At 42.4% G+C, this 18,794-nt stretch overlaps 1 protein-coding gene across 10 annotated transcripts in view; it reads right to left on the reverse strand.

The window, feature by feature from the left end:
- BACH2 (BTB domain and CNC homolog 2) overlaps positions 1–18,794 on the reverse strand; it is a 193,491-nt gene that overhangs the window by 27,540 nt on the left and 147,157 nt on the right. The window lies entirely within an intron of this gene.

Raw genomic sequence — 18,794 nt, forward strand, 5'->3', positions numbered from 1 at the left:
TTGTTTGGGGGGGTGGGGGAAGGTTATTTCCAAGGGAAACATGGATGTCTGGTAACCCTGCTCCGAATGGCATCTGTATGAAAAGCTGCATCTGGAGTGGGGAAGGTCAACCCCTGCAAAATGCCAGTGAAGTCTGACTTCAATTTAAAGAGGGGAAAAGTGGTTAAGGGCAAGGAAAGATCACTGTAAACATGTAGGAATGTAAAACTTGGCAAAGCAATATCTAAAATGGAGCAAAAGAATGTTTACAGTAATCTGGTGCATACTAACATCAAGAACAGAGAATTGTCTGGTTTGCTATTGGATGCTATCGCCAATTGCAACAAGAAGAAAGGCTTTTCCAAGCCTAATTTCCGCATTAATGAGGGCACAGTGCCCTCATGATCTGCTGGGAAACAGCATCAAGATTCAACAGCAAATGTACATGCAGTTGTTCCTTTCCAAAGAAAGTATACCTGGGGCATATGCAAAGAACAAGTTCGGTGGTGGTGGCGCGAGAAGGCAGAGCCCTTTCCTAACCTCCAGGGATACAATGAAATCTGCAGAACATTAGTTGCTAAATCCTACTGAATTGGGGGTAATTTAGGTGGTGAGACCTTTAGATACACTGAGAACGTACAAGTCCTGACAGCAGTGTAGGTGCGTGTTATTATCTTTATGCATTTGAGTATCTCGTTGAAATCAACAGGAGTACTGATAGGATTGTTGCAAAGCATGCAAGCTGCTTATAGGTTTATGGTTTATATTTGTAGTATTTTGATTTTCAGGTTGAATTCATCATCAGGCACCTAAAAACAGTTAGAAACTCTTCATCTCTGATTTCCAAACGTCGATTCAATTATTAAGCCATTTTGTGGGGAAGGAAGAAAGGAAAATCAAATCAAACCTCACATGCTGAATATCAAATCTCAAACTGAATATTAATTTAAAACAATTGGGTAGAAACAGAAAAAAAAGGGACTATTTCTTGCAGAAGCCAAAATCAATTCATTATTCACATACTGTTTTGTAGCAGGTCTACTGTGGTACCCACTTTGCTGGTCTTTCAATGTTGTTACTGTAGTCTAAAGGCACGTGTAGACCTCTTAAATCCATCTCAGCCTTGAAGTTTGTCTAACACACCCAAGCATGTAGCAAACAAACTACTAACTTCACACTCCACCAGTGCGTTCCTAGCACTACAATTTATATAACCAAACACATGCTAGAAAAATAGGAGATAAGATTAGTGACAGTTAACTGCTGCTATTTTTTTTCCACAGCCTGAAGAAGGTCTCTGAGATTAAATATTAACTCTAATCTTATTTGCTAAAATTAGTACACAGTGTATTCTTTTTCTTCCACAGCCAATTGCAAGTATAGCACAGAAGTTATTTTCAGAGTGTAATCTGATAACCAAAATCAGTCACCAAAGCTGTTAGTCCATTAAGAATAAAGAGACTTCCTGGTTATTTACTTGGTTATTTTTACTTGGGATGGGGAAGCCTGTTTTTTTTCCTAGCCTGGGCTTATCTGGTTTTGGAAAACTCTCTGAGAGTTTATTACTAGGCTCAAACAGGATAGTCATGTGCAAAATCAACAGTGTCAGACATCATGGTTTGTCCCTATCTATGCACATAGGCAGGAGTTGTTTTGAAACTGTGATCCTTTTACATGAAGCGGGAACATGCAGGAGGCAGGAAAAAGTCAGAAGAAGAGATGATAAACAGCAGAGGACTTTTGTAAGCCAATGCCACACCAGTATTTTACTGCATTTCCCTCTCTTTAATTTAACAGCATTTAAATATTCTCCCACCAGCAGCTTACAGATATATTTCCCTTATCTTCTCATAAAGCTCTACCCAAGCTGAAACCAGGACAAGCTCCTAAAATTAGTAATCTCTCTTTAAAAGCCCACATGAGTGAGAAGCATCAGATGCAGGTATTTGTATTATCTGGACTTGTAAACAAGGGAGAAATGTACAAGTCAGTGATGGAGAAGACTGACAGAGAGAGGCCATTGTTTTAATTCTAAAACCCCTTTTTAAATGAAGCAGATACCCTGCTGGCCCCAGTTCAACATTCTGCCACTTCAGGTAGCGCATACAAATTTGGGCAGAAGACTCACCCAAAGTTCCAGTAACAGTCTGGCATCTCCCACATTGCATTGCATCACAGGGGTAGGAGGCCACTACACCACCACCATGTGTTCCCTGGACACGAACACAGACCAGAGGAAGGGAGAAAATGGACACAAAGCTCCTTTAAGAGACTGATTTACCTAATTTATTTATTTCTAAAGTCCCATTGGAAAAGCTGCCACCTGCAAAGCCACACCAAGGCCAGTCTAAGGGGCATCCTGGTATCTTTTCAGTGCATCCTCCACAACAGCCTCAAGGCTGTCAGGTTGAGAGCTTCAAGGAGATGCTTAACTCCCTTTAGTGGTAGTTCTACAAAAGATGTCACATTGGAAGTGCTTGTCCAACTTCCAATTTTGTGCTTTTGAAAGAAAAAACCCACAAGTGCCCCCCCCCCCCTTCCCCCTGAAGTCCTAGTTGCGGGCCAGATGACAGATTTACACTAGAAGCCCCAACTGCCTGTGTGAGAGTATTTACAAACTGAAGGAGGAAACCAAGTGACCAGATTCTGCATCTGGGATGGGGCAACCCTGATTGTGTGTACAGACTAGGGAAGGAGAGGCTGGACAGCAGTGCTGCAGAAAGGGACCTGAGGGTCCTGGTCAATGGCAAGTTGAATGTGAGTCAGCAGTGCCCTGACAGCCAGGAGGGCCAACTGTGTCCTGGGTTGTATCATGCAAAGCATTGCTGGCCAAAGGAGGTGAGTGTCCTGTTCTACTCTGCACTGGTGTGGCTTCACCTTGTGTGCAGTTTGGGCACCACAATATAAAAAAGACATTAAACTACTAGAGAGAGTCCAAAGGAGGGCCATGAGAATGGTGAAGGATCTGAAGAGGATGCCGTATGAGGAGCAGCTGAGGATACTTGGTTAGTTCAGGCTAGAGAAGAGGAGACTGAGGGGAGACTTCATTGCCATCTTCAACATCTTCACAAGGGGAAGCAGTAGGGCAGGTACCAACCTCTTCACTCTCATGACCAGTGACAGAACCTGAGGAAATGGCATGAATCTAAGCCTAAATCTAAATCTTGACAACCTAAACTTATAAAGAAAAGATTTTTCACCCAGAGGGTGGTTAAGCACTGGAACAGACTCCTCAGGGAAGTGGCCACAGCACCAAGCCCATCTGAGTTCAAGAAGCTTTTGGACAACGCTCTCAGGCACAAGATGGGAATCTTGGGGTGTTCTGCACAGGGCCAGGAGTTGGACTCGATGATCCTGATGGGTTCCTTCCATCTCAGCATATTCTATGATGCTATGACTTCTCATTTTCCTCTCTCTGGCATAAGGAGCACATCCAGGGGCAGCACGAGGACTTCAAAGACCTCCTGCCTCTGCACCTGAAAGGCGAGACTAATATCCCTCAGTGCCCACCCAGCATTATAATGTGGCAGGTGTGACCACAGGAGGTGAGACAGGGAGGAAGAAGTCATTCACGCTGACTTGCCTACAGGATGGGAAGCAATAATTGCAAACTGTGCCCGTTGCTCCGTGAGAAGTACGTCAGCACTGACAGCAGGGTGAGTGGCTTGGAATTGATTGCTAAGCGTAAAGATGGCGTAAACAGCCAGTGAATCAATGACCATGTTATTGGTTATGTCAGCCTTTGACCGCACATGACTTAGGGGTGGAGCATAAGAGGCATTATTAAGGTACCTGCATACTTGGATTTTTCTGAATCAAATTCAGAAATGGTAATGCCCTCAGCTTTGAGCATTCTCAAAAATCCTGGGCCCCAAGTCTGGGGCCAAAAATGTCAGATGAAACAAACGGGAAGAGAGAATCAGAAGATGTCTAAGAAATTAAAACAGTAAAAGACAGAATAGTAAAAGTAAAAATGATTTCTGATCCAACTGCAATGCTTATTTTAATCCACAATTTCTAGTTTTCATTTCATCTCAGAGTTATTGAAGCCAAATTGAAATTCTTTCAACCTTTCAAAAATGAGATTGGTTTCAAATCAAAGCAAAGAATTTACTTCTGGAAATCCTGACAGTATCCTTGCACATTTTCAACATCCTTCCCATTCCTGAAAATTTTAAGGACAAAGCAATTTGCTGAATTTGCCACATCTCTCAGTCTATTGAGAAGGAAGGTAGGAATCACCAAATATAAGCCTCAGTACTTTGCTGCTGACATATTTCAGCGAAGGAAACAGCAGCCATCTTACCATCACAGATTAATACAGTTGCAAAACCAAAAGGCTACAGGAGACTGGAAGATGCAGTGCTTTTCCACAGCAGGGATGCGCTGCCTGCATCACATTTACTCTTACCATGGGTCTTTGGCAGATTTCCCACTGGGCAGATCTGGTGCTACCATCCACAGTGCTTTGCTGAGCAAAAGGAGATGTTTGCCTGCATGGCTGCTCCTCTGGGCCACAACCTGGCACGAGAAGCTCGGCAGCTAAGGGAGGCAGGTCTGTGCGGAGGTGAGGGCCTGCTGGCGCACAGCCATGCTGGCATCAGGCACACCTCCCTCTGCCACCTCACAAAGCCTTCAGCACAACAGCTCTTGGACTGCAGGGGGAAACTTCCTAAACCCCTGCAAGCAAACCTGCCAGAGCCCTTATTTTAAAATCTCACTCAGTAACTTGAAGTCAAACACCAGTTTATTAAACCGTGAGGACAATAGTATCTGTCATACTATGCACTGAACTGACGGCCGAAGTGCCACTGTTTGGAGAAAACACTGTAATGAACTTCAGCAGAATGAGACAATTTTTTCCTAACTAATTATGTGATTTGGGGTATGCTGTTTATGTTAGAGGCTGTTCAAGGCATAATGAGAATACAGAAAATTCCAAATTGTGGCCAAGAGAGTACCTGCAGGCAAGCCTAGGTGAAAAGGCTTGGAGAAGAACTTTTAGGCTGCAAAGGTCAGGTAAAGGTATGAAAAAGAAAATTAGAGATGAGGATGTACCAAACAACCTTTTCTCTAAAGGAACAACTTGGCTATGAAATGATTGAACCAACAAAGAGCATGTAAAAAACAGTGGCGCTAATTAGCAGTTTAAACACTCAGGCATGAACTGGAAGATAAAGCAAAAGGAAATACGGCTGTGAAATCTGGCAGTCTGAAATACATTTGTTTTTCAAGTGCAACGTGCACTTTAAGAAACGTGGAACACAGTAACAAAGGATGACACAGGAGGGTGGCTCAGCAGAAATGCTACCTTCTCTCCTCTGGTGTCTCTACAAGCCATGCTGAAACCAGTGGAGAAGAAACTAACAGATTTTAACCCAAAAGCATCATTAGAATTAAAGTGCAACTGTAATTTAAAATTAAAATCAGTCTCATATTTTTGCAAAAGGAAAATTAAACTGACCTCTGGATTAAAAAAGAAAGGGAAAAAAAAAAGAGAAAGTGTTAGCAGTGAGGAGGGGTGAGGAAGGAGTGGGAAAGCTTTCACAGAATATAAATTGTGAGAGCGGAGTCTGTGAAAGATCTGTTTAGGTGCACATCATGAGCCAAAGTGGGCAAAAAAAGGAAAACAAAAGTCAGTTTAAGAACTTTTAGCATGAAGAAAGAAAGCTCTAGAAGCCTCCAAGTTACATTAGGAAATATCAAAATAGACAGAAAATGAAGATGTATGAAGAAATTTTCTAATTCAGAGGGTGCTTAGAGGAATGGTTCAGAGTTTCTAAAGCTGCAATTGATATACAAGTAAACACAACAACACAGAAAAACTACAAAGACCTGCAAATTGCACTAATACTCCTCTTTCCCAGGCATGGCAGAATGTATTTATGTGAACAAACTATATAATAGTGTATTAAATACACAGTGCATTAAATACACTGTAATTACTTTATAAAAACAAGGAATACTTCACAGCAAGGCATCTCACTACAAGCCCTACTATTATACTTCGTGTAGTGTAGGAGAGGAATAAACAAGCTCTGTCAAATATGATTTAAGAAAACACAAGGCTGCTCTCTGAAGAAGAGAACTGAATTAGAAGACAAAGGAACTGGAGAAAAAGCAGGCTCAGGAGATGGGGCTGGATAACATCCGATATGATGAGCAGCTCACAGATGCTCTGCCGTGGTTTCCACGGGATGATGCCCATGCTTCCGGCACTGCCTGTGACCATGTGCTGGCATGGCACAGCATATAAAATCACTGGCATCCTTACGTCGGGGTAGCAGAGAGTGCAGCCCACCAAATACTGCAACATTTCAAATCCAGAGATGCTTTTGCTGTGCTGTGGAAGGAACTGAATGTAAAAGGGTTTGCTATTGTGCTTCATGAGGTAACCAGGCATTACAATTATTAACTGGTAGGCTGAAACCTTGTATAAATGACCCGGCTTCCTGCAGGCATCACAGTTTTAAAACAAAACCCGCCAAATGCTGCATTTGTTCCAGTTTTTCTTCTCCTCCCCCACCCTGCCTTTTAATTTCTGGTATTCAGACATGCAATTCTTCTGCAATCACCTTGTTTTTGTTCTTGCATGGCTACTAACAGATCTGAGGATTATGGTGGCTTTTGTTCTACTGCTTGGTGCTCACGTTTTATCAGTGACGTCTGCTCAGCTCAACAATGCAGGTTTCCCAGAAGAACCAACCACTGCTGAGCTGGAAAAGTTGGCCCCCTCCCATCCTCCACAAGGAGCAGTTAACTCTCCTCTCAGTGGCCCAAAAGGTTAACTAGGCTCTGTAAATCCCACCAGAAAAAAAAACGTAGGCATTTGCCTTCTTGCTGAGCTTTCATGTCTGCTATGAGCAAAAGTAAATGGCTCTTTTAGTCCCTAAAGGAGTGTAGGCTCAGGAGGAGTGACCTGTAGCAAAGAGGTCAAGGGCAAGGAAAGATAGGAAGGCTGGGCAAAGGCATCCCAGCGCAGCCACAACCCTGCCCCTGGCTCCAGGTTATCCTCAACAAATTGACTTTCCCCTTTCTGCTTCATGCATGAGATTTTTAAGATCTACCCAGAAAGCAAGGGGTAGAATATGCCATCTACCCTAGAAGCCCCAGAAACACTCTTCACGTAGAAAAATTATCGCCTTTCCAGCTTGACACGTGACTTCCGAGGAGGGTGGAAGTTGGGACTTTACAGCTATTTGTGTGTGTGTGTCTACATATGCTCACGTGCACCCACGCATGGTAGTGTGAGAAAGAGACTAGATAACGTGAATGTGTGTGAAAGGGATTGAATCAGCCCCATCTGCTCCGAAAAGATCGCTTTCTCCTTGGATTTCTATTACCATCGTATCCTTGCCACACTAGAGTGATTCTAAAAGGCTACAGCTCTGGCAGACAGCATCACTACAGCTGCTCAGATTATTAACAGCATAAATAAACTCTCAGAGACACTACTAAGAAAATATTAACTACAATTATCACTGTCTGATAAAATAATGAACAGTAAAGTGTTATTCTGCTGCCTCAGTCACGAATGTGCTGTGAGTAATGAAAACCGGTTTATGTATATACTGAAACATCCTGGAATTGGTTCCTGTTATTTTATTTTATTGTATTTTATTTTTTTCAAAGATCAAGCAGCACAGGTTGAAGCTCTGTATTTGCAGAATTCAGTGTACCCTGCCTCCTTTCCCGCTGTATATAATCCCATTAATTCCAAGTGAACAGAAAGCCATGCCCGTAGCCATGCACACATCTGTTGGAGGAGGGAGAGGAGGCAGTGTGCAAGCTACCAGCAGCAACTCTAAAATCTCCTGATTGACTTTTATTTTTGGGCCTCGCTGCTTTTTTCCCCGAAATGAGGTGCAAGGTTCCCCATGATGTCAATGCCATTTTTACTGAATGGATACTCCTTGCCTTCCTCTTTTCCACTGCTTTGGCTTTGTGAGCTTGTTTTCCTCCTATTCCCCAGTGATATTCTCAAGTCCTGTCCGTTCTTGAGTGCAGTGGGGAAACTGGGCTTGGTTTCTAATTAATTGAAGTTATTCCCTACAAGCACTGAGGAAAAAGATTCTTAATCGTGTAGAGAGCAGGACATGGGAGAAGGAGCCTCTCTCCCCATGTCCCCAGGCTGGGCTACAGCCCCAGCACCCAAGCAACGCCCTCTTTGGCAGTCATTTTGTACTCTTCACTGTCTATTCTTTATTGGAACTCACTACAAAGAGGAGAAAGAAGCTACTTAGTGCTGAAACCACTCACTGCAGGGCAGACATGATGCTGAAGCTCCAGTTTGGACAGACTGTTCTCACGGTCCCAGTGTGCGAGAGACTGCCGCCTTCTGAGCGGAGCCTTGTGGATTAGTAACTACCCTTCCCACTGACACCTTTCTTATCTTCCCAGGAAAGAAGGGTGATGGTGGCAGGGTGACAAGGTGAGAGCAGGAACACTATCGAGCTGAATACGCACACTGGGACCTTTCTGCCTAAGCATGTGAGGCCAGCCCAGAGTGAGAGCGTCTGTCAGACTCCTGGGGAAAGGGCCACATCCTTGCCAGGTATGAAGGAAAATTATCAAGATGATGGAGAGGGAAGCCGCTACTAAAACAACCAGAAAGGAAGGCAAAACAGCAATGCTGAGTGAAGGGGGCTGAGAAAAGGGAAGGGGGCATTTTGTAAAACAGCTTCCCCTCAATCTAGGCCAGAAAAATCCTGCACTGTGCCCTTAGTGTTTTTTATCCCACTGCCCTTCTTTTGTGCCCTTTTTCATCATCTCTGCAGCATCTCACACTCCCTGCCTGGTCTCTTTTTCTCCTCTGCAAGCATTTTGTTCTACCAACCCCCACTCCTGTGCTTACTGCCAGCTCCTATCCTTCCATTTGCACACCCCGGGGCTTTTCTTGCTTGCATTGGGATGACGGTGACAAAGGAAGAGAAGTGGGGTGCAGAGGCAGGAGCAAACATCATCTTCAAGTGTTCCCCTCTGCCAGCTGTGAGGGAAGGACAGCAAGGAGGCGGGGACCTTCTCCCTTCATACAAATCACTGCTAGAATGAACCTCTGCTCCTGGGGGGGAAGAGTCGAGCCACAGCCTTTCTCACTATTTTCCCTCCAGCATCCTCCCTCTCCCTCATTCTCAGTAAGTGGCCTCTTCTGGCCACTGAAGCAGGTTGGATGTGGCTTGCCCTGAATAAGCGACCTATATTAATTTCTCTTCTTTAATTAAAGTGTTCTTCTGTGAAACAATTTATAAGAACTTCTTTACCAAGGGAGAGAAAACAATGTATTGTTCCATACATGTTTTCAAAAACAAAAATGCTCTCTCCAAATGAATTTTGTCCCCCAAAAAGCCTCTGTGAAAGGCAAAACACGGAGAATAGTAAAGGATTCGCTGAAGAAGAACTGAAGTTCATTTTAAATCAGTGTACCATGTACAAATGCTGTCTTACAAATAGGATTATTTAATTTGAACCTTACATCTGTCAAGTTCCATTACTTCAAATGGAGCCTGTCGTTTCTTGACTTCATTATAAATCAGGGTTATATTACAATTTATGTTAGGTAAAGTCACTGCTTCCACAGGAGGCAGTGAAAAAAAATTACATAGCAGTCAGTAAATAGAGCAAAGTCATTGCACTGTTCTTGAAAGGCAAAAAGTCATCTTGCTAAATGAGGGTCCGAGCTGTCCTGTACCAAGACTGTTCCTAATAAATAAAAGACCTCTGGGAAAAGTGCTGAGCATACGCTGGATCTATTTTCAGCTTGCATCAGCAGCTGCTGCCCCTGGGATCGCATCTTTGCTCATACCCTACACCATATGTAATCACTCCAGTGCTGCAACCAGTAAGATAATGAAAGAGCATGGCATAAATCTATACTTGAGTGGAATGCTAAATGAGAAAAATAATGCAAAAAAGGGGGAAATAAACCACATTTTCAAGTCATTAGGAAGAAAGACTTTGACATATGAAGTGTTGCAACCATTAATAGCACTTATCATATAGAGTGGAGACAAAGAGACAAATTAATCAAACTGACAGAACTGGGACATTTTATGCTAATGCAGGCTCCTGGGTTTTCGTTTGTATTCCTCTGTGTCTGGAAAACTGATACCATTACAGGGCAGGAAATTGCATGAATAACATGCAACAGATCATAAAAATTCGCACACCAAGTGCAGAAACACTGCCAAAAGCACTGTAAAAACAAGGCTAGAGACCTCAACAGAGAAGCTACCAACAGCTAATGAATGCAAATAAGTACAGGAATATTTTCCATCCATGCATAACAATGAGACATAGGCTGTGACTCCAGAGTCTTCAATAGTGTAGGTAAAATAAAGCCTGGAGAGCAAACATGCAGATAGCTGGGGGGAACTGCTGGCCAACACAGGGTCTGACTTTGTTTGCAGTATTGCAGCCAGCAGTTTAAAGCCAGTGGGAACCGGCATAGCTAAGCGTCGCCTCCATCTAAAAGTATCGCTATGTTAGATTTAATTGAACGTTTCAGGTAGAAGAGGGAGGGGAGGAGGATGTAAGAGGAAATAAAACAGAGCCACAAAACAGCACATAGTCACACAAACCAAAAATCCCCTTGCCCCTGTGCAAATCCACTGCACATAGTAAAACTCTCACAGATAAAGACATTTAAAACATCATTCCTTTGGGAAATACAGAATGTCCTTGCTGTCCAAAGCCACAGCCGTATTGCAAGGGGCAGGAAATTGCAAGAACTACAGGAATGCAGGGCAGGGCATGGTGTAATGCAGGATCTTGCCAAGGTTCCTTCACTTGCCATAGAGGCTTCTCAGGGACTTTTTAAAACCCCTGGCAAAACAGACCACTGAAACTGCAGAGAGCTCATTAGCCATATAAACTCCAAATGACAAATACCTTCACTTTATGGGCAGTCACAGCATTTCTTATCGCTATCTGTTTTTTAAAAAAGTGATGCTTCCCCCTTTTACGGTACCTACAGCACAAAGGGAGGACTAACTCTGGGGGATAAAAAGGGTAAAGCTGATGCCTTTTGAAGATGAGTCATTTCCAGCACTGCTCTCACCTTTCCCAGAATAGAATGATATGCAGCTGATAGGATTGAGCAAGAGCATTTACGTGCCAGTAGTACATGCATAAAGAGGGTGTGGAAATGCGAGACTGCTCAGGGGTGCCTGCTTTCCTGAAGACCAAGAAGAGTTCAAGTCCTTCCCACATTTGGTGCTGGAAGACCCCATGTTGAGGTTGGTAGGGCAGAAGCTGGTTCACCCCAGCAGAGACAGGCATGGGGAGCACACAACACAACGTCTAGCTCTCCATCCCTCTCCAACAGATCACTGTGGTGGTTTTACACAGTTTTAGCCATGTGAACAGGATTTATCTCCAAACCTCAAAATTTCCTTCTGTTCCTTTGATCACTAGTAGAGTCTCAACAGAGTGCTTGGCATGGTATAAAAAAAAAAAGGCACATACACACAAAAGCAAGCTAGCCCAAAAGCCTTCCAAAGGCAATGACGGAGTAACCTTTGTTCTAAGGGGAGAAATTAGAAACAGGCATTTGTGAATTCTTGTAAATATACACCCATCTGACAGACGGACAAGGGCTGCAAGCTGCAAATGGAATTACTTTCTCCCTTCCCTTGAATTTAAAAAAAGAATGATAGCACAGACAATTAGTTACAAAAAAGCCTCATAAAAACCTTGACTTTAAGAAACTGTAGTATCAGGAGGAAAATGATTTGGTCAAATAATTACTACCATTTTGATTTCTTCTGCTCTTTAGAATACCAAAGACACCTTCGAAGTCTCTTAAGAATACATATGACACCTGACCTTTTCTTTTCCTCTACCTGCAATCAGAGCAGTTTGGGAAAAGAAAAGCCTAGTTAAAAGAGAATATTTAGAGATGTCTTTACTACCACCTTATCATTCAACCAAGAGGTAGAACACAGTGACAAGAAATGACCATGAATTCTCACAGCCCTTTGACTATGCAATTACTCTGCAGAAAAGCAATTACAAAACCAAACTGTAACTTCATCAAGTAATTCAGATTAAAACTGTATCTGAGAACTAAGAAGAGAGTGCAAGAGCGGATGATGCAAACAGTCTGGGACCCTGAGGCTAGGAATGACTTGAAACCCTCTGAAGAGGAGTTTACGTGTGCAGCACCGGTCTGCCTGCCCTACAGAGCTGCGTGCAGAGGTCCAGCACAGCTCCTTCTAGGGTCACCTTGGCTGTGTACCACCAGCTGAAGACAGAGGCCAGAAACATGCTCAAATGCTTATCTTTAACAATTTACCTGCATATGCCCTCTTAACTGAGTCTTCCAATTGGAGAGTTCACGCATAACAGTGAAATAAATCCTGTAAGGGAAGGATTAGGCTCATCTTTCAAAAGGAAGCAAAACCAAACCCAGCCTGAGGTAGCCCTTAATGAGCGTTCTTCTCAGTCGTCCAACTGCAAGATACATTGAAGACAGAGAAAGAAGAAAGGGATTTTGAAATTTAAAGGTTTATGCCACTACTGAAAGGAACTCTTTCTGCTTTTTGAATGCTATCATGACTTCGTAAATGCGAACGTGTTTCTTTGTAGAATGTCTCAATGCCTATATATGTCCCTTCCTTGGACGATGGTATAGATATTATTTAACCTCAGTGGCTACTGCTTACATAAACTGAGCAAAAATGACAAGGATAGATGGTTCTTACAAAAGACAGGCAACTCTCTGGTTTTTGTGCCTTGCATTTGACAAATTAATTCAGACATTTAAAACACAGCCGTTAAAACATGGTTTGATGTGTCCAGTCTCCCGAAAACTAACAAATTCAAGGAATAGACAGAAACTGCTTGATTTGGCTTTATGTCCAAACAAAAATGCCATATGCAGAAATCCATCCAAGGCACAACATGAAAATCTGCAGCCAGATAAAAACAAGGTAAAAAATTAGCTAAATTCAACAGGCAGATGGAATGGCTGGAGACCCATCCACCTGAAGTCCAGTTTCCCCTTTCAGAAGCAGAAATGAGCACTAGTCCTCTATGGAAATCAATAGGGAAGTTGTCAGGTTTTGTCTCTCCCCAGGTTTTTCCTGTCTTAAAAGGTTACTGGCTCTAACACCGTCCTTTGAAAGAAACAGTAAATAACTGGAGCTCATTCTATTTTTACTTGACCAAGAATCTTCTGACAGGGAAATTTTCTCTGAAGGCTGCCTGTGTATCTGGGGAGAGGTGGCTAGGCATGTTGTACCACTGCTGCGTGGTCAGAGATGGAAATATATTTTGCTTTCAGAGTTGTTTTAAGACATGTTTCTTACTAGCTGCAGACCCTTGAAACAGAGAACCACAGGTCTGAATTTCAAAGATAAGCAAAAACCCAAGACATTTCTCTACACAGCCAGAAATGTAGTCTGACAGTCTCACAAAAATCCAGAAGAACTTCATCAAAAGTATTTTTTTCAGAAACTAAGAACTGTACTAGTAAAGTTAGCATGGACAATCCTTTTTTTCTTTAAATCTATTTTTTAAACCTTGAAACACTACCACAGACTGCATTCCCACCCATTCTGGGAACAGAGAGTACAAGGTATATACAGAGATAAGGGAGTTTGGTCCTATCGCAATTCATAGCAAGCAAATTTCAAGTAGAGTATTACCATGTGTTTGAAGCCCAATACACTGGATGCCTACACCTCTTTAAACTATTACATTGTTCAGGTTCCTTTCTGTGTCAAATCATTTATTTGGATGGTCTTTTTGAATTCTTTTTTACTGCCCCTCAGTAAAAAAGCCACCTCAGCCCAGCCTTTGGGAAGTGCATCTGACACCGCAGGAGCAGAAGGAAGCACTGAGAACCCAACAGTGCCCCTGAATCCATCCTGGCTCACACCTGCCAAATCCCTCTGCAATCCTTACAGTAAGTCTGTACACTTCAATTTCTCTAAAGTATAGTTCTGAAATGACCAGCAGCAGTTGCTGCAGGGAATGATGTGGACTAGGTGCAATATATACTCAACTAAATATGGTTACTTCAACACCAAAACAAAGGTGCCCAGTTTTTGAGGTCCTGAAAACAGCTCCCATTTACCAAGTCTGCTTAGCTCTCTGTGGAAGAGATCAAGTCTTGCTAGGTACCTGCTCGCCTATCATTTGGGATAAATGCCATGCACAAAATCTAAAATAATACTTTTCTTATTTTTAACCTTGGTCTGCAACTGCTGTCACTTAAGCAAAAATTCCTCATTAAGCACCCTCAAAGGGCCTCCTGGTGAGGGACAGGAAGTCTGCAGCAATTCACAGGCATCTTCTGCTCTGTTCCATGCCTCCAAGTCTACTTTCATCTTGAATGTGGTAGTCTCAGCAGTTGTTGTCAATGGCAGTGCACAGGACCTCAGGACTGTGCAGGGAGAACAGGTAGAGGACACAGAGAAAAGCCCATCGGTCACCCAGGACCAATCAGCCACATAAGGCAGCAAGTGGCTCCATCCTACCGTGATCATCTTGAGAAATGCTGCAATTAGTCCAACAATCCCCTCAACGCCTTCTCCACGGTTAAAAGATACAGAGGGAAGAAAATGAGACTGAAACTCTAGCTGAGAACGGATAAGCTGAAGCTCTGGGTCAGGTATACAGGCTGCTCTGGGGCCAGCAGCTGTGCCAGCTGTGGGTCAGTCTGTTCATCTCCTTTGAGGTAATGTGAACCAGAGCATTTAGAGAGAGGTAAACATTGCTGAGGGGTTCACACAAGGTGATTTAATCATCAGTGACCTGATGCACAGATCTGTGCTGTAATTCCCATCTGACGCATCAACTTCCACCCCAGCATTTGCAGAGAGGTGATGACAGTATTTTATTTGTTCACAAGAGACCTCAGAAATCTACTGCTGAAGGTTTTATGTTACCATTATTTGACTCCAGAGCTGATACCTCTCAATTCCAGCTGTTTGGTGACACTTTGTTTATATATTGGTTTTACTGGAAGTGCTAGTATTGCAGTTTTCTGCTGTCCTCAGTCCAGCTATGGCTATTTTGACTGTGGACCCCCAGCTAGCAGCAGGGTGCCATTTCAATTAGGAATTAAACTTCTCTTCACCACATAGTCTTCTAAAGGTTTCTAAATTAAAAAAAAAAAGAAAATATTTCGACTACTTCTGTGTGTGGGAAACAGACAGTTACACTTCACTGCACACTTTGATGCCATCAACTCTTATAAGGTTAGACTAAACTAAGTGAGAGACAGAAAGGTTTATTAGCAAATCCAATCTATGTTATCTTAGGATATTAAATTCCACTCAACTACACCTGTACTGTGCACCAAATTTCTTAAAAGGGTGTCTGAACTTTGTCCCTCTCAAAGGCCATTTGCCTTACAGTTATGAAACAATGTGCAGTCATACACATCACTGATCAGTCTGTTGATAAAAACACATGCCAAATTTTTCAGTTGATTTTAATCTGGCTTCAAAACAACTGCCACTGGCTCTCATATCTTTCTCCAATAAATTACAACATGCTTCCTAGAGATATGTCTGATACTTTCTTTTCATTTAAGTCTTTAAACAACCACACAAACCCCCTTTTAAGCTCTTTCAGAGAAATTCAAACTCATTTTTAAAACAAACCACATCTGGACTAGACAGATCTGTAGTTTGACCAACCACAGCTGCCCCTATTTATTTATTTTATTAAAGTAAATAAAATGCCCAAGGAATAAGCTTTCAGTAGTGTTAGAGTGTACTGGGACTTAGAGGTATTTGCTGTCTGTCTCTCATCAAAGTGGGACAGATGAAAATTCGTCACAGCACAAAAATCCTGGAATAAACCACCCATTTTGCTCTTCAGAGTTCGCATCAAATGTAACAGAAAGCATGTGTCTACTTGTTCCTCTAAAAAACCCAAGAGCCTGCCTGTAAAATTCACAAAGAGCATCTAACTCCCAAATCCTAGTATGATTCAATTGCCTTTTGCTCACCTAAAACCTGTATTTCACTTCCAAATTGAACCATATTTCCTAGCCTTAATGTTTGTTGACTGCTGCAATGCATCATTTGAATACATAGCATATTCCACCCCATAACATGCTCAGTTTCACTAGTAGCCGAGAAAAACAGTCAGTCTGACATTATTCACCAGGGAATCCTTGTCAGAAAGTGCTGTATGAAGATAAAATCTTATTTTCTTTGGGTTTTGGGAACACTAATAAAACAAAGCTAGGTACTGGGATGAGAAAGTACCTTACAAGTTGTGGTGTCTGATGTGGTGAAGCTGACGGGTGTCTTAACTGGGCCTTATCTGTCTGTTTAGTCAAATGGCAAATGCTCAGCCTGTATTTCTGGACTCTTAAAAGAGCAGATACCTAGTTTGCAGTCATTAAAGAAATTCAAAGAATTTTTTAGAGGGAGAAAAAGCAAAGGTAAGAGAATCATTAGTGGAGGGGGAGGAGAGGGGGAGATCTTTCAGTCTGCAGGGCCAGAATGCTCATGGTGCTAAGACACAGTCATGGCTCAGCCATTTCATTTTCATTCATGCCCACATACATATTTGAATTAAAAAAAAAAAAATTAAAAAGCCCCAAACAAAAATAACCCACCTTGTGTTGCACATCCTTATTGCTTCTGCTGATGCCATTAGCATAGTTTACCTGTAGAACTTACTCATCAGGACATCTCTTACATTTTAGATTATGTTTGTTATGTTTGACTATGAACGTTTCCACACTGCAAACTGCCTTTTCAATAGCGAGTGCAATCACAGCCAATCAGCCCAATTTAGCAGTAGCAGCAGGCAGGAGTCTAACAAAGGCAACGAAATTGAGTCCACTTATTGCAGTGGAGAATTTTATTCTGCGCATTCATCTCTGTATCCCCTTTGAGAGTACATTTTTATATGCCTACTCGAATAAATAAATAAACTGTACAGCTACTGTCAAAGGGAGGCAAAGGAGTTATTGTAAGATTTTCTCTCTTCAACATGCATGTATGCATGACTTTTGTTTTGCTTTTTTAAGCCTAGCTCTCACCATAACATAGATGTATTTTGCTTTTCTCCACTGGTGAAGATCAGAGAATGTTATGAATAGCAAGACAGCCCTCATCAGAAAATAATGGAAGTTACACCATATGGAATGAAAAGTATGTGGCTAGGTTCTTCATCATATGTGAGGCATGAAAAATCAGGCGTTGCTTTTGCAGTGATACATGGATGGAATTTCATATCACATCTTGAAGATTTCATTTCTGTTTTATTGCTCGCCTTCTAGAAACAATGTATGTCGTTGTACTGTGCTACATAAGCAACACACATAAAACGACATCCATTTCTGTCTCACGATTTCTCCTGAATTAGTGTTCTGCTAAGTAAGACCTCAGAGTACCCAAATGCTCAGTTGTACTCTCACTACAGAGCTGCAGCCTCCAGTCATCCTTCTTTGCGGTCAGTGTCAGCGCTGTGAACCAACACGAAAATAGCACATTCCCTAGGAGGAATTTAGAAAACCAAAGACCCAACCGTCTCTCCATATGGACTCCTTGAAGTGGCACAGCTGCAGTAACGTTGGGGCATAAATGAACTTGAAGCCGGACTTTACTAGAAACCTCATGGATATAACCCTTTGCCACTACAAAAAGCTCCACAGATGAAGGGAATGGTGGCTTTCAGAAAGGCTTTCAGGTTCCTGCCACCTCCTGAGCCAAAGCAGAAATAATTCTGTCCAGTGCTGCAATTCCTGTGAGGAACATCCATGGTCAATAGTCACGTAAAGAGAAAACCACATTAAAGTTTCCCATTCTCTAAGAACCTTAGCTACTCCTAATATATCTCTGTGGTGCCAACGAAAAAGGGTCTTATGTTGTTCCCTACTGCATAATAACATCCTACAACTGAGAAAAAAACTTCTTGCCCTCTTACTCCTCTTTCCCACATTGATCACCTTTTCCACTCTATGCTCCTGTGCAGAGTACTCCCAGCTCAGTCCCTGCATTCCTTAAAGATACTGTATTTATACATATAAAGAATACACAGAAAGGAAAGATTCAAAGTAAGAGAATACTGTTTATTTCTACAGAGATAAAAAGGAATCGTAATTGCCTTTAGCCAGCAGGGTATGTAACAGTTGACCTCCTGTATCCTGTCTTTGATTTTCTCCTCATTGCAATCATCTTTCGTTGGCTAATTCCCAGCATTTTTCCCTCAGGCTGGCAGGTTGGCATGGATGGTTAGCAGCTGCCAGTGTTTCTCCTCCTCGTCAGCTATGAGCCATGCTAATGTTAGATGCCTGGCTCAGTCCCACCCAGGGTGCCACATGCCTTCACTTTCCAACATACTCAGCTTTTGCCAGCCTTGAATACGAACTGAGGTCCTGTCCTGCCTTTCTCCTTGCAAGGATTAACCAACCATGTGAGGGAGTTAACCCATGCCAACCGAAGAGGCAGATGACAAATTTCACAGGGGAAATTTCACAGGTAAATTTCACCTTGCGGGGAAATATCAGGTTTCACAGCAGTCATCAGGGAGCAATAAAGGACGTGGAAAAATTCAGCCTGTGGTGTGTGTTTACATCTACTCTGAACATCATTCTCTTAATAGTAAAGAAAAGAGCTGTGTGGATAAACAAAAAAGCTCCTCAAGCACATCCCACATTCTCTTCCCAAGAAGAGATGCTGCTTCCCTTTGTCTGTTGGAAGAGACAATTCAGTTTAATCCTTCTGAAAGGCAACATTTCTAGCAGATAGTTCATTGCACTAAAAAAAGTTACCACTCTTTGAAACAGATTCAAGAAATTCGAGGGCTACAGGTAAAACTAATAAAGCTACTCCAGAATCAAGTTT

Source organism: Manacus candei, unplaced genomic scaffold (assembly GCF_025592945.1).
Source record: "Manacus candei isolate 608988 ecotype Guabito, Panama unplaced genomic scaffold, ASM2559294v1 h1tg000011l, whole genome shotgun sequence".
NCBI lineage: Eukaryota > Metazoa > Chordata > Aves > Passeriformes > Pipridae > Manacus > Manacus candei.